At 36.3% G+C, this 22,549-nt stretch overlaps 1 protein-coding gene and 1 long non-coding RNA gene across 2 annotated transcripts in view; one reads left to right on the forward strand and one right to left on the reverse strand.

The window, feature by feature from the left end:
- Positions 1–1,231: 1,231 nt before the first annotated feature.
- Positions 1,232–22,549, forward strand: part of LOC145693483 (uncharacterized) — a 113,410-nt gene continuing 92,092 nt past the window's right edge. Inside the window, exon 1 of the mRNA XM_081769525.1 lies at positions 1,232–1,256. The gene's annotated coding sequence lies outside the window, so the exon portion shown is untranslated. The remainder of the gene's footprint in view (positions 1,257–22,549) is intronic.
- LOC145693480 (uncharacterized) lies at positions 3,614–9,916 on the reverse strand. The gene is made up of 2 exons (XR_014132792.1): positions 9,610–9,916; positions 3,614–4,121 (listed from the first exon to the last, which is right to left on the reverse strand). It is a non-coding gene; the product is annotated as an uncharacterized LOC145693480 (long non-coding RNA).

The following is a 22,549-nucleotide window of genomic DNA, read 5'->3' on the forward strand; positions in this document are numbered from 1 at the left end:
ACCGAAAATGAACTCTTTGTCCCTTATATTCATACAAAGAAATGCTAACAAAATGCATAATGTCGGAGGAGAGAGGTGTTTCTGTACCTTGAAGAAAATAAAGCGGAAAATATTTGCAGTAGCGATGCTTTCTATTCAGAAAAATTTGGCGAGCAGCATTTCAGATTTCAATGAAGTCATAGAAAAATTTGAAGCTCGAAAAGAACGAAAAAAGACCTTCCATTTTAAAATAAATTAATGCATAGTTTACTTAATTACATAATTTTGTTTAACTGTGTGCATGAATATATGCAATTTTCTTGCTTTTTTTCTTCATTTGGGTTAACGATATCATTCATGGCTTACTGCACATGTTATATATTCGATTTATCTCTTGTTCAATAACATGAACGTAGAAGTTTTTGTATATAAATAGTGTATAAACTTACATTAATAGTGGTTGTTTGAAAAAAGGAAATAACATATATTAAATCAATATTAGAGAATACACTTTAATCAATAAATATACAAATGGAGCTTATAAGGACTTTCCTCTTCATATTTCCTGAATATTTTTTGGATAAGACTCGAGAATGCTGGGGGGAGGGGAACACTTGCGGGTAACTACATACCTTTGATATTGCAACATTGGAACCGGGACTTCTACAGATCACGAACCGCTACTGCTAATCATAACTACTGTTTTTGGGTTAAAGTCTGTTAAGAACGAAAGTTTGAATTTACATGTTCCAGGATGTTCACACAGACTTACTCCCACCCTTTCCCCCGGTCACAAAAGAAAGTCCGTTTTGGTGAAATATGGCATGTACTTTTATGAGGCTTTCCAATCACTGTGACTATTCGAGAATAACATCAGTCAGAAATGAGGAAGTGAATTACCCAATCTCCACGATTTACGAAAATGTTTGCCAATAGCTTCGTAACAATTCTTTGACTTTCATGAAACAGTCAAATTGGTAAAAGGTAAAGTGATGGAAATCTCCAATGATGATAAAACAATTTTGCTTACTTCTATAACACACAGTATCATTAACAGTGAATTGGTCTGCTGAGGATTCAAGTTATGAAAATCAGTTAATATTTTATGTGAAATAATTATACGTAAAGGTAATTTTAGTCATATGTTAGAAGAAACTAAATAGTAATAAGTAACTTATTATCCATTGCAGGAAACTTGAAAATGACGACAAATTACTTTCTTGTGTTGAAATTGTGGAGATTTCTCATGTAAATGACGAAGAAAAACTTCCACATAGGTATGTATGCTTCGGTGTTGTAATACGCCATTCTACTACTAATTAGGGACTAAATTTTTATGATATTGGGGTGTGCTCGGAAATACAGAGGTTGTTCAATCTACATTTGGCCAATTTCAACTTATCTAAAAATTTAGAAGAATCCATGGCGCCAGGTCCGTAAGTGCTCGATGTGTTAGTGCGTATCACTGGCAGTGGAGTTAGCATAAAAAGATTCCAGCAAAAGTTATATGAATCGCTTGCATTCATTTTGTGTACCACAAGTCGAGTGTTGTGCATCTCAAATAATAAAGATATAGCACCTTGAAAATAGTGCGCATGACAGCAGCAACCCACACAGCAATGAAATATTTTCAAAACGTTTCTAAAACGTGCCATCATTTTCCTTCAGAAAATGTATCCTACTTCCCTTAAGGAAATATATTCCATATGTTGTTGAAAACATTTTCCACATAATACTGAAAATATTCTCTAAATACACTCAAAAACGTTGTAGAAATATTTTATACGCCGTTAGAAAAGTTTTCCTAAAAATGTTTTCTGTACGATTTCCAAACATTACTGAAAAAGTATTTGAAACGTTTTATACAATGTTAACGGAATGGTTTTTAAAATGTTTCTCATGGAATATTTTAAAATTATTTACCAATAACGCAGACAATATTTTCCTACATATGCCAAAATATTTTCTTTACATGACAAAATATATTTAGTGAATATTTTTTGTACATCACAGAAAATATTTAAAGAATAGTTTCTGTGCATGACAAAATATTTAGGGAATATTTTCTGTACATGACAAAATATTTACAGAATATTTTCTGTACATGATAGAACCCAAAGCCCATAGGCCAATTCGGTTACTACTGCAGATACGAAAACAAGGTAAGATACAGAAGGAAATTTTTAAAATGCAGCAAGTTTTGTTTTTATATTAGTATACCGCCCAATAGTAACGAAAAGTACAACGCTGCCACTGTTGGACAACAACGAATGAAAGAAAGAAAGTTTGAAATTATTTGGACCAAAGGGAACGGAAAGACACAATGAAAAATATAGTGCAAGACCCAATTTCGCGTCCTTCGTATCTGCTCCCCCACCCCCTCAACACCGTGGTTGCTATGCCTCTGGCGTGGATGTTGCATTTGCATGTTTATCCTTCACTGTGTCTCCTTTCAATTCTTCTCGGTGTAGCTAATTTCAAACCACACATTCTTTCATTCGTGTAGCCCGACATGATGTATGGTAACGCATTTTCTTTATTGAGCGGTACACTAGTACAAAAACAAAAGTGTTGCTGGAATTTAAAAGAGTCCTTACATATCTTACCGTGTTTCCATACCTGCAATAGTAACCGAGTTGGCCTATGGGCTCCGGACTTTTGCGTCACTCTGCATATACGGTATAACGGCTTCTTGCTGGGAACAAATAGTAAGTTGAAAACAAGGCGGCCAGGCTGTGACATAGCAGCTGGAAGAAAACATAAGATTCTTCTGTACAATTTTACCTGCTTAGACGTCTTTGCCTCACTCTGTCTTCATGACGAGGAACCATTGCGGCCCACAGACTCAGATCAAAAAAATAAATAAATAGATAAATAACTAAAAACAAAATAAAAATAAAATACCACTACTACTACTACTACTACTACTACTACTACTACTACTACTACTACTAATAATAATAATAATAATAATAATAAACAGTGTAAATTATAACTACGTAATGTTAACTTGCTCTCATAATTTTAAGCATTTTTTTTTAAACTCAAACTCTTATTTACACACAAAATGTTTCTGGGTGTTTCACTGGTACTACTGGTATGTGGACACGCCGTGCATATATGTTGGGGTGTCTTATGTGACTTACGACATTCAAACTGCACATCAGTGTGTTCACAATCGTCGCCTGCCAGTTTTAAAAGCGGCTGTATTGGATTTTTTTTTAATACGAAAAGGATTGAAGTTTAGACATCCATTTCAAGAAACAATTGTTGGCAATCCTTTTCCTATCTTAAAAATAATAAATCCAATATAGCCGCTTTGTAAATTGGCACGCGATGATTGTGAAGGCTCTAATTTGCAGTCTGAACCTCGCAACATCACATAAGACACCCCAACGTACATAGACGGCGTGGCCACATACCAGTAGTAGCAGTGGGACACCCTGAAGCATTCTGTGTGTAAATAAGATTTTGAGTTAATAATAATAATAATAATAATAATAATAATAATAAAAGCAGCTTAAAATTATGAGAGCAAGCTAACATTATGTAGTTATAATTTACACTGTACACTATAATAAATATACATCTATATAAGTTTATATCGGTTAGTAGTTAAATAAAAATATAAATGTACACTATTCTGGCATTATTTATTTAAATACTCTTCAGCAGCATCTTCATGCTGCTCGTATTATTTGTTTCTATACATTAAGAACAATCTTCTCAAATATCACATTAAGAACAATCTTCAACACTTGTTCTAGAAAATTATGTCACTGACACTAATTAAAAAAAAATCAACAACAATATTTATGTAAAATATGTTGCTGAAAATATGTTCTACAAATCTACGGCGCATGGGGAACAGATCTTTTCACGAAATGTCACTTTTTGCAACTTTCAAGAAATATCACATTGTTGAATAACCAGAAAACGTATTTGCTTCTTTATAATGTCACTTTTGATTACCACAACTAACTATAAATTCGACGCTGCGAATTGTCAGTTAAAGTTCTGTGGAACTGCAGCTGAATTCTTAACTGATCTTCTTGTTCGTCTCTGTATGACATGTTGAAGCCAAATCCCAATAATCTACGCGATCTCATCGTTAGTTACGTTTCTCTTGTGTTACACAGTTTCTGAAAATAAAAATAATAGGCAGCGTTTAATAACATAATAACAGCAGGGAATGATTAAAGATCAATTATTACATCTTAAACTTACAAAAATATTTAAAATGTTTGTGTAGGACCTACAGCAGCTTGTGAAGACAATATTGTGTTACAAAAGTAACATCCTGAAGAAAATGTAAACGGCAAGGAAGACAACAGCTTCAGCTGAAAGTGACATACCTCAGACTGTAGCTTACTTACGGACGTTGTAACATGTTGAAGCGGTCACACATTTTTTTTAAAAAGTATAGCATCTTATAAATATTAAACCTATTAAAAAAAAAAAATTGAAAACATGTGGCAGCATTTGAGTTGATGAAGAACTAGCGTCTCATTCCGAATGCTCTGATCTCAAATCTGGACCCGATCATCCTTTTTCCCTCAGTCGTACCAGGTGAATGCCGAGGTGGTTACTAAGGCCTTGATGACCGCTACCTTGCTTGATTTCTTTCCCCACGGAGCAGGCCATACATATTATTTTGCCTTATACAAATGAATAATTTTGATACGTTGCATTGCAAAGAATACAAAAAATCGCGAATATAGGAATGAATCATGAAATGCTCAAGAAAACTACCAACATGACAGAACAATTCAGTAAAAGGATGAAATGAAAGGTAAGGGGAAAAAACAAGGAATGTCCATGTGTGTGCTTTATTGGGTACTTTGTCCTATGAGATGGTGACTTTTGGTACTATTTGCCTGTATATATATATATGCATCCGTAGATGTAAAAATATCTATGTAAAAACAGGCAAAAGATTTGATTAAGCCTATGCCTTTTTACGAGGTTTTCAATATTAAAACACCGTTTTCTCAAAAATACAATTTTGTGACATTCCTTCTATTTTCCCCTTACCCTTCAAATATACTCTATACATGTTCAACTCTCTCTTCCACGGACACTTAAATGGAACGTGTCACTTGAAGATGGGAAAATTGCGCATTTTGCTAAAATAAGGATTTTCAAAGTGTTTTGAATGTTATAACAGCGCTTGTAGTACATGCTTTTGGGAAATAAAGTTTACAGGAAGATGATTCTGAGAAGTATTCATGGCACAATAGTATGTATTTAAAGCGAAGAAAAAATAAAAAGGGCGCCAGAAAGTTTTTTTTTTTTTTTTACAAGAATTTAAACATAGTGTATCCCTCTTCAAATGACAACTTCTTTGATTCTTTCCACTCTGAATCTAAGGTACGGCTTTTTTAATGCATTCAGTGCATTCACAACTTTATAAAGGTCTTACGTTGAAAAAAATGGAATCTTTAAGTTTAACGTCCCACGGTTATGCGGTTAGGCTAAAGGAGATGGTGATAATGAGAAATGAGTGAAATGGTGGAATGAAGAAAGTGGGAGGAAACGGGAGAACCCCGAGAAAACCCACGAGCACGGTATTTGCCACCACAAAGTCTACACGGCGCGAGCTGGGATCGAACCAGGGACCCCAAGCACTGGAGGTGAACGCTCTACAACTGAGCCACCGCGCCCTCGGGTCTTACGTTGAATGTTGTATATCTTAGCGCGAAAGCAACTAATTCGCCCAAGGAAAGTCCAAAATCTAATAAGAACCACTTCCAATCACTTGATCACCTTAATTGCACCAATAATATACCAACGAAAAGCTCAAAAACCTAGGTGGGTTTTTCCGGGCTGGGCCCAATTGGGCAAACCCTGAACACAATACAATACACACACACACATATATATATATATATATATATATATATATATATATATATATATACGCAAATCGCAAAAGAATAATTGTAATCTTTCGGCAAATCTAGTCTGATGGCCCCCTTTAATTTTATATATGCCAGGTGAAATATTTACATGTCGCCTGCCGCAAACCATTTAAGAGAAAATAAGAAAATTAGCGAAAGAATTATAATTTTTCAACAATTATTTCGAGCGGCACGCCAATAGTAAACCTGCAGGCAGAATTAGGTAATACTCAAGCAGACTGTTTTACCAAATTTTGACGCATTTCTTGCATCTTCCGGTTTCTTTTTGCAGAACATGCACTAAACGAAAAGAAATCCTTAAGTTTAATATCCCACGATCATGTTGGTTAGGCTAAAGGAAACGGTGATAATGAAAAATGAAGAAAGTGGGAGGAAACGGGAGAACCCCGAGAAAACCCACGAGAAAGTCCACACGGCACGAGCTGGGATCGAACCAGGGACCCCAAGCACCGGAGGTGAACGCTCTATCACTGAGCAACCGCGCCCCCCTATGTACTAAATGAGGAGCTCTAAAAGAAAAAGCGAAACAACTTCTGTTAGGTGGCCAGTAAAAAAGCACGCATGCTATCTGAGTCAGGGCAGAAGCACAGCAGGGGGGCACGCATAAACGAGGATGGTGCAAAAACATTTACAATATTTGTAATTATTCTCATCTTCAAAAACACTTAATTTCGATCCTAAAAAAAAAAATACCTTTCACAGCTAATACACGAGTGTTACACCGCCTTTCTTTCTTACCTTTACGACAGAAAATAGTGTATGTAGGGCTATTGCCTCTGTTCTGAATTTTTCTTCTTGAATAAATCTTTTCCACACTTTGCGCAGTTGATTTTACGCGCTTCACCATACCATGACTGTAGAAACTTTATAATCCTTCTCTCTTTATTACACAATTCTTTAAAAAAAAAAAAGTTTACATTACGGCCATCGCAGATGTTCACAACTGACGTATGAACCGGAAATTCCCGCCGCTTACTTCTACCCTATTTGCATTCAAAATCCATTTCAATAAGCTGTGCAATGATAGAAATAACTTACATTAACACTCTCATTCCTTCACGAAAAATATTTCACATCATATTTTATCTATAAATTTTGTTCTCGGCGTAAACGTCTGCTCGAGAGAACCCAAGAATTATTATAACCCACTGGTGTATTTAAGGGGGGCTTCCGGGCTTAAGCCCCTTGAAATTGTACTTACTATATTAAAGTAAATGAATTATCTTGGAGAACAAAGTTAGCCAAGCCCTTCTCCCGTGAAAAAAAAAGTCGTAAATACGTCATTAAAATGGTAATATACGCGCAATTATCCCGTCACCAAAATAGAAATGTACGTGCCTACTCCCTTCGGAAGCATCCCCTCGCCCCCCCCCCCGCCTTCACCCTCCCTGACTCGGTTAGATGGCATTCGTGCTTTTTAGTAGCCCCGTAACACAGATTGGTTTGTATTTTTTGGGCTTCTTATCCACACATCAGGAATCAGTATAAATACGCAAATCGTAAAATAATTGTAATTTTTCGACAATTAATTCTGACGGTCGCCTTGAATTTATAAGTGAAAAATTTATACGTCGCTTGGCGAAAATCATTAAATAGACAACAAGAAGGAAAGTAGCGAAAGAATTATATTTCACTAAGTATTTCGAGCAGTGCTTCTTCCAGACTTGTCTTTGGGAGGGCAGTGGCTCCCCGGAGCAGACCAAAATAATACGTTTATAATAATAACTAGAATAGCACGAGCAATGCCCCCGGAACATTACTTTTGAAAGAAACACTGCTTTCGAGTGGCACACCAGAAGTAAAACTGCACGCAGAATCATTATAACCTGTCATAAAAATGGTAATGTACGCATCTTTTTAAACTCTTTACTTTGAACAAGGCAGTGATATTATGTCAGTACATAGTATTGCCGAATGAGCATTAGCGAAAAATGAAATGAAATGAAATCTTTTAGTTTTACGTCCCACGATTATGCCGGTTAGGCTAAAGGAGACGATGATTATGAGAAATGAATGTAATGGTGAAATGAAGAAAGTGGGAGGAAACGGGAGAACCCCGAGAAAACCCACGCACACGGTGTTTGTTCACCACAAAGTTCACTTGGCGGGGGCTGGGATCGAACCCGGGACCCCAAGCACCAGAGGTGAGCATTAGCGAGTGAAGGCGGGTTAGAGTCCCGCAGGGCACGTTGTTTTCTCTTTCCTTCTTGGGAACTGTAACTGCAGAAACCGGTTCAGATCAATTGGTCATTGTCACTGCCTTGACTAAAGTAAAGACTTGCCCGCATATTTTCCCTTTGGAAGCATCCCCTCGCTCCTGCTGACCTCCAACTTCGCAATGCTCTGACTCAGACAGTATTGGTGCGGGAAGCTTCTAGAACACAGGTCCCCCATATAGGTTAATAGATGTTTCTTTTCTGTATCAAAGTAAAATATTTAATTCACATAGTATTGCCGAGCGAGCGTTAGCAAGTGAAGGCGGGTTAGAGCCCCGCAGGGCACGTTGATTTCTGTCTTTATTACAGATAAATGGGAAGAGGAACCTGTGTTCTACATCCCTACACGTAGTACAGGCTGATTTATATTTTTTGCACTGTAGTTTTTACGTCATACATCCGGCAACGTATATATATACGCAAATCATAAAAGAATAACTATACTTTTTCGACAATTACTTCTGACGCTCCTTTTGAATTTTATCTATTCCATGTGACGTATTTCAAATCGCCTAGCGCAAATCTTTAGGAGACAATAAGGCTTGTGTATAGCCCGCTCCCCCCAGTTCTTTGTCACCGGAACTGGAAGAGTCAGTACTACTACTACTTATATCGAGAACAGAACCAAACCAACCCCTGCGGGGCTTCTAACCCGTTCCTACTACTATTGCTACTAACTACCACCACTACTACTACTATTGCTACTAACTACTACTACTACTGCTACTATTACTACTACCGCTACTAAAGCTACTACTACTACTTATACTAAAGCTTCCTTACCGCAAGATTTACATCTTAAATCTTTATAACATGCGATTCCGATTCATTATGAACTAGTATGAATCGTTAGAATCACTATGATTCGTTAAAAATCATTGGGGGGAGCGGGCTATACTCAATCCGACAATAAAAAGAAAATTATTAAAAGAATCTATTTTTCAGCAATTATTTCGACTGGTGAGCCAAAAGTAAACCTTCACGGTATGTTATGTATAGAGATGAAAAATAGAAATCTAGCATCCCATACCTTTATTAATTTGTAAACATAAATTTCTCGATAATACATAGTATACATGAGAACACCCTGATCTGCGTTTCTTGTGTTCTATTACCATTTCTACATGAAATACCATAAATTTTCTACGTAGTGCAATATAAGAAGTACCCATGTGCACAAGACATGCGATATGCCTTAAATCCCCCCCTCCACACACACATAGTCATAGATAAAGTACAAGGGCACTACACATGCAGATATGCAGATATAAAGTACATGTACGTTCTTTTTTTATTTTCGTATCAGTCGATAAGTAAATAAAAGTCGCTTTGTTACCCCCTTTGTAAGTTCGTACATACTCAATGAATAATCCCTAAAAGTATGAGCGTCCTGCTTATTCGGGAACTGATGCAGCTTCATGTATACTATACAGACACTCAATCACTTATAAAGACAATAAAACTAAATTATTTTATGTAATCGTTATACTTACCGACTTTTCTTGTCTTTCTTTCTTTCTTCTTCACTATTAACAGAGTTGAGGTGTGCCTCCGACTTCGGAAAAGTCTTCTTTAATTTCAAATCACTCATTAACTAATTAAAATTGGGTATATTACCAACTTTTTAAGTAGGTAGATATTCAATGAATAATTCCTGGCTCCTTAACTATAACCCTTTTTCTATATAAAGATATCTTCTTCAACATGACTGAATATAGTGAGATTTATTTTATTTTATTTATTTATTTTTTAAATATTCCTTCTTGTCTTGACTTGTGAATTCAACATAGCGCGCAAGGAATGCTGGTACCTTTGATGAACAAATGACGGTTGATGTAGCGATGCTAATTAGCAATCTCACACACTGGATATCATAAATTTCAAATTTTTAACAAATATATTTCTTTGGTGCTGCTATAATTAGTATAATGATTGGTAATAATGCTACTACGATACTCTCGTGAGAGAATTTATTCAACATTCGATAAAATATTCTGCAAATAATTCTAAAATATTACATGAAAATATTTCATTTAAGTTACAGGACAAGATAACAAACACATTTCCATACAAAATTAATAGGAGTTTTAAAAATATTTCTTATCTTACGAACGAATTTATTTTTAAAATATTCGAAATATTTTAAAAATTATATTTCATATGTTTTCTTGTAACAATAGAAAAGAATGTAAATGACATGTTGGAAAACATTTTATTCTGTTTATAGGCCTATTCTGTTTCCTTTATCATGTATGTAAAACATTTTTTGTGTTACTTAGAAAACATTTTCTCTCTCAACTAGGGGTAAAAGTACGGGGGGACGCCACCCCCACCTCGAGAAAATATATACGGCGTCTACCCAGTTCCTAAAAAAAATTACAATGGGCAAAGATAGGCAGGGTGAACGACGTGACGTCATCCGCTACCTACCGTCCCCCAACCTTTTCAGATCCACTTTTACCCCTGCTCTCAACATTGAAAACATATTACATTACATTCAACACAATATTTCTATTACAATTTGTGAAAATTTTCCATACATTATTTTCCTACTAACGTTCTAAACATGCACATCCTGTTCAGTGGCATATTTACGATTTTGTTTTGTGGAGGGAATCTTTGCTAACTTTATTCCTGAAAATGTGAAAATTGTGCAGGATATTTCATTTACTTTAATATAGTAAAACAATTTCGGGGGAGGATTAAGCCCGGAAAGCTTATTTAACGCCAATGCTTCCCGTAGTTAATTAAATGTTCTCCAAACACATTTTAAAAAATAGTTCCGGTATATAGTTGGGATACTTCTCAGATATAACAAGGAATATGTTTTCTCCAGTAACGGAAGAGTATATTCTGAAAACATGTAAAAATGTTTCTATAATAGACCTATATCAGAAAATGTTGTTCACTAAAGACACAAAATATCTTCCAAAACACAATGGAAAACATTTTCTATTCATTTTTAATGTTTTCTTTTAACTGTTTTAAAGTTTTATATTCAAAATTCCATAAAATATTCTGGAAATAATACTAAAATATCATACGAAAATACTTAATTTAAGTTATAGGAGAAGATTACCAAAATACTTTTGTAAAAATTAAGTAAACCTTTTTAAAACATTTCTGAAAAATATTTCTTATATTACGAAATAATTTATTTTTAAAATATTCTAAATGTTTTTAAAAATATATATTTAATACGTTTTCTCGTAAAAATAGAAAATATTACAAATAACGAATTAGAAAACATTTTTTAAATATGTGGAATATATTTCGTTTGATTGCTTTCCGTATCATATATGGAAAACATTTTTAGTATCATTTCGAAAATATTTCCCTTCTCAACAGTGAAAACATATTAAATTAGATCCAAAACAATATTTCTAATATATTTTGTGAATATTTTCCTGGTTTTACTTTCCGGCAAGCATTCTCAAAATGTACTCCAGGTAATTTCTAAAATGTTTTACAAACATTTTTGGGAAAATATTTTTGGGAAATATTCGGAATACATTGGGGAAACCAGCATGGAAATCTTCAGAGAAGGAAAACCTTTTGAAAACCAAGGAAAATATTTTCTTTTGATTGAGGAAATATTCCTTGCTGTGTGGGAAAGTGCGTACAATGCCGGCAATTATGTCAAATATTAGCACTAATTTTGTGCAGTTTTGTGCACCATCTCTCGGGTGTTTTACACCTCACATAACAGAGATGGAAAATAATGCGTATTCCATTAGGGCGTGTCATTTTTGAGGGTGAAATGTACTTTTTGCAATTTTTCATGATGAGGGGTCTTAAAAGTATGTTTTTAGGTATGAGAAATTCAAATCCGTACTTAGTTTTGTGATTAAATAAATTCTAGCTAGGTAAATCAAGATTTGAATATAGCACAAAAGCAGCTTTCGTAATTTCATACTGAAATACTTTCAAAAATGCCATGCAATGCTATAAAATAAATTATTTTTCCATATGAAACATTTTATTAATCATCAAACATATTAATAAAGCTAGAGGTACAGTAAGAAACTGTGTATAACCAATACTTTGAGAAAACACTCAGTAAAATTTCTGCGTACATAGACGTACGTATTGAAATACTGTATTTAAACTTTATATTATTGCATTGCAGTTACTAAGAACAGAAAGCATTACTTTGATTACGTACTATTATACTTTATAATTGTTTTAGTAAAAACATATAACATTCTCCATGTTTGAAGTGTATAGCTTCTATTACAAATCTTAAGAAACACATTTTTCATTGATTTTAAAAATATCTTACTCAACCACATTGACAAACTATTAATTTTCATTATAATGAATTATTGTGTAAGTGCTGCATCATACAGTTCATATACTTCTTACTTACTACTATAGTATTACTATATATATGCTACATTTGTGTTACATTTTGTGATAAAGCTGTCCTTGTTTTACTTAATACAAATGTGTTCAAGAAACAGCAACAAGTAAGCAATACTATTAACGCACAAGCTATTCACAACACAAGTTTCATTATATCCTGTTTTGATTCATTTTTGGACATCATCTGTGCACTTGCTTCTTGAACTATCATGTACCCCTCACGTTTCTCATGCATATAGACTTTTGCTTTGCCTCTGTGACTTGTTTCATACACCTTTCTATAGATTGAGCCACTGTGGTACTTTTATCGGAACGTCTACAAATTTCTTTACTACTATTGTTGAAAGTTTGCATATCAAGGGAGGTTCATAAACACCTTTAGACAAGTCGATCATCTCTAGCACGAACGAAGCATTGGGGTCGATAACAGATGTTTTCCTCAGACGTACAGAGAGATTTCCTTGTACTGCTTCTGAAGTTCAGTATCTTTGGAAGTACAGCACCCACAACAATCTTCTTCTGCATATTAAGTCACTGCAGTTGAAAAAATATGTGGCGTGGCCCTTTTTCCCAGCAATGCTTGACTTTGATGTTCAACCAGCAGGGTAATAGACACTAACAATGTATTTCACTATCCGCCTAAGATTTATGAGATATTTGACGTTAAGTTCATGTTTAAAAACCCACAAACGACGCAGTCTATTTGCTGCAGTCAACCATCTTGAATAACTGACTGGACCAATTTCAAGAAGCGCCAGATCCCATGGAGGTTTTCCAGTGAGAATGGCCTGTGTGATGTGGTATCCGTGTGCTTGATTTGTAGATAAATCTTTTACGATATTTTCACTCAGCGCAATAAGAGGCTCTCTAATTGGGAGATTTTGCTATGAAGGATCAATTTCAAGTCCAGTAACTGCGTCTAGCATATCTCAAATAGTACCTTTCCACTGATTGCTAGACAAAATTATGTTATCCAGTGTTGTGAATAAGTGTCGCAAAGGTAACCCGCTGGTGTAAAGAGCACACACTAACCAATTTAGCTTATGATCGAGCTTGACTTCTACCCAATGCATAGTACGACCTTCCCAACCAGTGTTGACGTTGGTAGAATCACCTCCACTTGCTTGTAAGATTTTATCAATGCCCTTCTAAAATCTTCAAGATTATCAGCAAAAATTTCTGCTTGCTTTTTATTGTCACAATCTTTCTGAGGAGTGAAATGATAAAGATAGCGTTCACCTGGCTCGCTGTAAACAGAATAGTGTTGTTCTCATATAATCCCAGGGAACTGGTGATTTGAATTTTCTGCTACCAACATAACGTTCGTAATATCTTCACGGCCGCCAAAGAAGATGCAGTCGATTATACCTTGCTGATAGAACTCATCGAATTCTTGGTCCACGGATTTCATTACTTTTTTTGTGCTCTCTTCACTTTATTGTGATCAATCACAAGCCTTTGGTTGTTGTCGGTCATCAAGCCAACATCCATAAGGGCGGCAGTAGATATGGCAGCTGTGGCACGTACGCCAACACCATACCAAATGCACTGCATGACAACATAACTTAATGAGGGGAAGTTCTGAGGGCAACAATTCTCTGCCGCTTCAAATCAAATTACACCTATATGTAAATGTATTAAGTTTGGTTTTTGTCTTAGAAGTCATTGTAAAGAAACATCAAATCACAATGTTAATATAAGGACTAGTTGAAAAAGTTCACACACTCAAATTTGAAGCTCTTAATTTTACATCCTTGGAGTTATTATATAATAAATGTGAAAACTTTAGCACCCGTTTAAAATTGAAAATGTATCTAATTTAATAATTGTAGAATATAAATTTGACATATTAAAACTGTAATTTAGCAATGCAAAAATAGATAAAACTAATCTTAACAAGCATGCGTTTCTGCTCAATAAATAAAATACAACGCTGGCGCCATCTATGAACAACAAAAACAAATTTGTAAAAAAAGATCGAAAATGACAAAACTTTGGACTGATATTTACCTAGCAAAACAACATAATATCGAATTTGTAAATATATGCTTCGAAATAAAATGTCAGGTCTCAACTTTTTAGCACCCCTCATTTTAGGATTTTGAAAATTGAAAAAATCGACACGCCCTAGTATTCCATATACTGGATTTCGCACAATGCTGTTTACGGAAATAGCTACATTGATCGTTAGTAATTATTTTGTGCACCTTAAATAAGAGGGATATAACCCCTTGAAAATAGTGCGTATAATTGCCCGAATGTATACAGCGCTGCCCAAGGCAGGCCAATTGTTTCTCAGTGGTTGATTCTCAGGTGTATTCTGAGTTCCCAGTCACAGAAAACCTTGTGCAAGGTCTTCTGTAATGTTTGAACATGTTCACAATCCATTCCTTAAGATGCTCAACATATCTAAATTTACCGCATACATAACGTACTTTATATGGCCCCACAAGTCCAGTTCCAAGGAGAACGAGGTGACATTCCACTGCACCTTGCCGACCAATCCAGCCATTAGGAAATTGCTGATTAAGGTACTTAACGGAGATAAATGTCATAATGAGGTGGAGCACCATTGTGTTGGAGGTGGAGGAATGACTCATCCTCCAACAGCAGTGATGACAAGATGTATAACCCATTGCCATTACGGTCTGTCGATGAAGAATGCACCCGCAACGCGAGTCCGCCACACCACTTATCGCTTTGCCGTAAACACCTGTAAATGCATCAAGCCAGATTACTAGCTTACCAGTACGGCATGTTCTGTTTAAGCTTGTCCGACACAAAAGTTTGCCTCATCAATAAACAATATGTCATACAAATGTGGAGTTTAGCTTCTCTGTGGCCCATTGAGCAAATTGCAGACGATGATCTGGATCATCATCTGTAAAGTGTTGAAGTTGAAGCTTATCAGAGTGCAATATACATGATTGATGTGCTACTAACTCTATTTTGGGACTTTTGAATGATGCCAGCACTGCCACAGTTATTCCCTCGTCTGTTGCCGCCCGTGGTATGTCAATCTTGGGGCAAATTTACCACAGATCTGGCTTCGTGGTCTTTCTTCAGGCTTTTGAACACAGTAACATTAATGATGGGAGTCCGTTCCGGATGACGGCGGTTAAATACGTGTGCAATCACCCTTATGCTTCTCCAGAGATCAGCACAATCGCAATGCTTTCTGTATATGTCAAGGCCATCCACTAGTAAGTCACCTGCAATGATACAGTGTCACAACTTCGTAATGGTTAACGCTACAGCAAAAATAACTGTCATTCAATCTCCACAAACAATTTGCAGTTAAAATGATATATTACATCCCGGTTTCCATTCAAGAAAATTGCGTAAACTTCCAGATGGTGGACGTCACTATGATGTGTCCTTAAACATTTTCCCTCATCTCTATTCCCTACCTACATTGTAACTTTGTTTATATTTTGCAGCGTTTACCACTTAATTGTTTCCATCCTTTTGGATCACACTGTGTATATATATTGTACGCGGGGAGGCGCAATTTTCGGTCGCCAGATCGTTATTGTAGACTAAATATATTAGTTTAGCGATAGACATTTGCATTTATTAGATCTAACTAACTAATTAACTAACTCTATGGCCTATGGAACCCGGAGGTTCAGTGCCGCGTTCACAAAAGCTCTCCACTGACTTCTATCCTTAGCTAATTGCATCCAGTTTCTACTTTGTATTCCTATCTCTGCGAGATCCATCTTAATATTGTCCTCCCATCTGCGCCTAGGTCTTCCTAATGGTCGTTTTCCTATGGGTCTACCAGTCAAGACTTTGAAAGCATTTCTACTTTCTTCCATTCTAGCTACATGACCTGCCCACCTAAGCCTCCTAGACTTGACGACCCTAACAATGTTGGGTAAACCGTATAAACTATGTAGTTCCTCGTTATGAAGCTTCCGCCATTCCCCATTCTCGTTCCTCTTGGGTCCGAATATTCTTCTCAGGATCCTGTTCTCAAATACTTTCAGTCTATGTTCTTCTCTCAAAGTAAGCGACCATGTTTCACAACCTTACAGAACAACAGGCATGATTATCGTTTTATATATTTTAAGCTTCAAATTCCTCGACAGAATTCGCGACGACAAGAGATTTTCAACCGAATAGTAACACGAATTCCCTGCTTTTAGTCGACATTTAATTTCTTCGTGAACATGATTTTCGTCTGTTAATATTGATCCTAAATATTTGAAAGTATCCACTTTATCAAAAGCATTATTTAATATTTTAACGCCTCCACAATTTGCCGTATTACGGTCCCGACGCACTTCCATGTATTTAGTTTTCTCTGCATTTACTTCTAAACCCATGTCCCTGCAAGCGTTTAATAAGATCTCTGCATTTATTTCTACTGTTCTCCTATCATCCCCTGTTAAATTTACATCATCAGCATATGCCATAACCTGGTGAATGCCGTTCAACTCTAGGCCCTGGTTGCTATCTTTCATTTATTAGATCTCTGCAGCAAAAAATATATAAACTAAGAAGCGAGCTCAGTAATAGTTTTAAAAACCTCCTTTATTTACCTCCTTTTTGGGGCTTTCTGTTCGCATCCACAGATGGGAAATTATGACGTTTATACTAGAGAGCCATTTCATGTGAAATTAACCAAGTTTTCAGGAAAAATGCCTCTTCGTCTTGCAATTGGATGAAACTTGGTGTAAATGTAGGTACACTCATGTCAAAAACGATTGCCGCAAATCTATAACTGTCTTCTTGTAAGAATATAATTTCATAATGATTTTGCAGGGTACTTTAATACTGATACTATGTGTATAATCGGGAAATGTATATTTGCAGTAAATTTCATAGGAAAATAATTATAACGAGTAAAATAAAATGTTGCTAAATGGAAAAGAAAATTTTATTTTCGCTTTATTGTTCTTATTTGCTGCTCTTTTGACATGAAATTTGTCACATACATGTCTGCCGATTATACACATACTAACATTATAAGAAATACTTATCGTTATCAAATTTTATTCCTAGAACAACATATTTATAGATATGCAACAATAATTTTGGACGTGAGTGTACCTATAAAAGATGATCTTGCACAAATTTTAGCCTTTACCCCCTGTAGTTTCAGAGTACAGGGTGGTAAAAATAATGGACAAATTTGATGTTTTTGTAGAATCTTGTTAGCTTCAATTGGTCATATCTCCCGTAAATATTGAGCTAGAAAGAAAAATAATATACCATTTTAAAGAGGAAAGAATAGGCTACAAAATATGTCAGGAACGTTTATTTGAAAATCAAATATCATTTTCCGGGAAATTTTGGTCCAGTGATTTCTCAGAAAGTGTCCATTTGATTTCCTTTAAGCTGGGCACGAAAGTAACCCAATGTGTCCGACATAAGTCTGTCAAATGTCAACTTGGGCCAAGAATGATTTTCGTGTGACCATGTCGGGAGAGACACCTGGGGTGCCAATGTGCCAACTTACCAATTTGTCAGTATTGGTGAAGTAACATGTAACTGACCTAGCAGTAATGTTTTCCTGGTGCAATCTGTAATTCAGTAGTCAGGTGGGGCTCTTTGGAATTCCATTATCAATCGCAGTACATTGTATTGACCTAAATATGTGCACATTCTAGAAGGTTCTAGATCCGTCTGGAACATACTAGAAATGTTTAGAATCATCTGGAACATTCTAGAAAGTCTTAGAAATATCTTGAACATTCCAGAAAAGTTCTAGAACCGTCTGGAACATTATGGAATGTTTGATAAAAGCAGAAGACATTGAAACTACATGCCAGTAAGAATGGCATGCTTTAAACTGGACAAGTCTAGCTGCAAGTGTCTATATAGTGCTCAAGCATAGCTAGAGAGATCACAGTGGCTATACAGCAGATTTCCGAGTGTCAGTAGTGGGTAGTCCCGTGATCCTGTAACTGTGCAATTCAAAAGCTGCATTGCTGCTTAGGTGATTCCATTGTGTCAGTATTGCCACGCCTCTACTGTGCCAATCCATTGGGCAGTCATAGCAATAAGGTTAGGGTTGAACTTCGGCCGATGCAAACGTGGATGGCAGAACTGGCTCCACAACTCAAAGTTGAGATCTGAGAAAGGTGTGAAACAAGTGCAGGAAGGAACTAAGTAGGCGCTGTTCCAGAGCAGCTGACGTACAAGGAAGTGTGACTAACAATGGTCTGATGGGTAGTCTCCTAGGGCAAAAAGGACTGATCCTGAACCTGAATGAAGCATACTTGCTTTTCAAGGATAAGAATCCTGATGGCAAACGTGGATTTTCCAAATTTTTTGAACTTAGTCCACATAACTGCATCCTGGCAGGTGGAAGTGGAACACACACAGTGTGTGTGTGTGTGTGCACCATTCATCAAAATGTCTTGATGTTTACTGGAGCAAAACTTGACAAGATGACTAGGAGATGAAAGAAGCATCTCCACACATACAAGGACTGTCTCAGGCAAATAGTGTGTGGCAATGCAATAGATAAGTGTAAGCTTAACGAGTGCTCTGAATGCCCAGGGAAAGCGCACATCAAGCCTAAACTTATGGACCTGGTGGATGAACACATGATCGAAGAGGTGGCCTACAAACAGTGGGTTTCAGTTGATCGAAGCATGCTGGAGTCAATGACTACATTTGCTGACAAATTTGTAGATGATCTCTGCAACAAACTGGGGCTACTTCAGAAACATTCATTTATTGTGAAGCAACAATCGGCATACCTTACTCAACATAGAGAACTTGAAACCAAAAGAGTTTGTGTGGTGTTTGACTTCTCTGAGAACTACTCGTTTGTGCTACAGGATGAGGCACAGGGATACCACTGGAATAATGCCCAAGATACTGTGCAGAGAGTATGCTGCAGTATATAAGCGTGGTGATCATATATGAATGCCTTAGACATGACACTGTTGCAGTTCATCTGTTCCAGAAAAAATGGTGCAAACTGTCTGCTTATCACATCATCTCTCTTGTTGATCCCATAACTGCAACTGATCATACATAGACGCTCAGCAACAGAGATGGAAGAAGCCAGTTGACTGCTTCAACACAGGCACCATTGACAATTGATCACTTCCAGCACATCAGTAATGATTAAATATTTCTTGCATCTTGCCTCACCAGTATTGACAAAAAATGACAAGTTGCCACATTGGCACCCCAGGTCACTCTCCTGACATGGTCACACGAAAATCATTGTAGACTCCAGGCCCATTCTTGGTCCAAGTAGACATTCGACACACTTATGCTAGACATATGGGGTACCTTGATACCCAATTTGAAGGAAATCAAAGGGACACTTTCTGAGATATCACTGATCCAAAATTTCCCCGGAAAATGATATCTGATTTTCAAATAAATATTCCTGACATATCTTGTAGTCTATTCTTTCCTTTTCAATATGATACATTTTTTTTCTCTCTAGCTCAATATTTACGGGAGATATGACCAATTGAAGCTAACAAAATTCTACAACAAACATCCAATTTGTCCATTTTTTACCACCCTATACTCCGTAACTACAGGGGGTACAGGGCTAAAATTTAGTGCATGATCATCTCTTATAGAGGTCTACATGTATATCGAAATCTGACACCATGAGGTTTTAGGCTTGGTTCATTTCACATGGAATGACCCTAGATAGAGCTGGAAAAAGATTAAAAATACAGTATATAACTAGTTTACGGAAATTTTATGAAGGGTTAAATATAGAGCTTCTCGGAAGGAAGCTCTATTGGTAACGTGATTTGACTTCTTTTCTTAAATTACAAAAACAACGTCGTAACATCGGGATCATACTGCATGTAAGCAGAATCAATTTTCAATATCACTGCACTAAGGAGAGGCTTGAGCTGGGTTTGCGCTCCTGGCTACGCCAACACAATATTACAATTTATTTTAACATCTGAGGCATTATTTAACTTCATCACAAATTAAAAGTGAGAGCGATACGCATGACTTATTTTTTAGTTTTACGTCCGACGCTTATGTCCTATAAGCTACAAGACGGATGATTAATGAAAGTGAATGATGCAAGTGTAGATGGAAACATGAGAACATCGATAAAACGCAAGGACACGGTGTTGTCTATCTTGAACTTATATGACCTGGAATCGAACGAAGGATCTCACACTAGACATGCTCTCTCAACACTGAACCACCGTGCCGTCAATATCCATGACAAATGATCTTAGATTTCTTCTTGATATGTAACATATATATCGCACGAAACAAAGCTCTACCTATAAGAAACATCACAATCAGAACACGAAACAGTTATTAATAGTGTATATATAATAATTACTGATAATCAGCAAAACAAAACATTGCGATCGCTGGATATTTCTGATTATGACTATTTTCTTTAGGAAACCGTTTAGTCCTCCACAACCAAGAGGTATTCCACTACCGAAATAAAGAATCTAGTGAGGTATACCGAAATTGCCTTGAAATGCTTGCACAATAATGGATAATTTACCATCTAGGTTACAGAAATGTGTAGAGGGATATTGTTGCTGTTAGAGAAGTAATTGTAATTATAATTTTATACTAGTAGTCTTCTATATTGTGTATTGCGAATAGCTCTTTTGTATTGTAGGTTAATTTAAGTAATAAAACCAGATCTAGCAACTCTGGTTAAACTGGTAACTCTGGATCAAGTATGGCAACGTCCATGAACGTAATAAATGAGTGCTAAAGCAGAGAACCCGATTCGTTTTGTTGAAACGAATACCTGTCAGTTGGCCCCAATAAGCTTTATAGGTTATGGGCCCAGACATCGCTTAATAAGAAAAGAACATGGAAATCGGTAGTTGCCCTTTTCGTGGTGTACCGACCCGGTAAACTTTGTGTCGCTGGTTGTTGCCGCGCGGGTTCGTGACTCGTGTTCGTTTTTCCTTGAACTGTCGGTTGTGTTATTACAAGGAAAGAGAGTAAAGAGCCATGAAAAGTGTATTAAAACTTAGACTGAAAGGACAAGAGAACTGGAATACATGGAAATTTCAAACTATTGTTATTCTGAAAGCAAAAGACTACCTTGATATACTGCAAGGAAAAGAAGTGAAACCGGTGAATATAGGCAATGAAGAAGCGTACCAGAAAGAACTTTGTGAATGGTTGAAGAAAGATAGGTAAGCACAAGAACTTTTAGTGACATCAGTTGAAGAAAATGTAATAACTTTTAAGCTGTGCCAGTGTACATAAAATCTGGACCAAATTGCTTGCCGTATAGGAAAAACAATCGGAAGTGATGTTTGCACTTCTTCAGCAACAGTTCTTCAGTGCAAAATTTGAGAACAAAAATATCGCAGATTTCGTGTCAAGACTGTAAGAAATAGTTATGAGAATGAAAGCAATGGGCGAAAATGTTTCTGACAACATGCTAATAGCAGAAATCTTGATGTCGCTGCCAGAAGAGTACGGGTATTTTGTATCTGCTTGGGAGTCTGTGCCATGAGATAAACAAACTGTGAATGAGCTCATTTCACGTTTGTCAATTAAAGAGGAACGCTGTTAGTCAACTGCTGCTTCAAATACTGGTGCGAGTAGTGCTTTTGTGGGGAGAGTGAATCAAGAGAAGGCAGAAAATAACTCCAAAGGTACAAGGTGTTACGGGTGTAATCGTTTTGGACATTTTAAAAAACAGTGTCTCCAAAACAAAAGTCCAAAGAAAAACGTGTTTGTTATTATTGCAAAAAAAAAATAATGTAATCAAAGATTGTAGGTTGAGACTTGAAAAGGAAAAACAAGAAAAGGAGAAAAGTTCAAATGCCTTTATCAGTAATGGGTTTTGCAGTGGTTAATAATCAAGAGTGGTTTTGTGACAGTGGGGCAACTGACCATATGTGCTGAAACAGAAGTCTGTTTGCGGCTTACAAAGAACTTGACAAGGCAAAGCAAGTAAAAATCGGAGATGGTATTTCAATATTAGCGGTTGGGAAAGGAACTGTAAAAGTGAGTGCTTTTAATGGAAGCAACTGGATTGATTCAACCATCGAAAATATGCTTTTTGTTCCAACTTTGAAACTAAAACTATTCTCTGTGTCTTTTGTTCTAGATAAGGGGTTTAAGTTG

The sequence above is a fragment of the Thermobia domestica genome, chromosome 8, assembly GCF_964235325.1.
Source record: "Thermobia domestica chromosome 8, izTheDome1.hap1.1, whole genome shotgun sequence".
Taxonomy (NCBI): Eukaryota; Metazoa; Arthropoda; class Insecta; order Zygentoma; family Lepismatidae; genus Thermobia; species Thermobia domestica.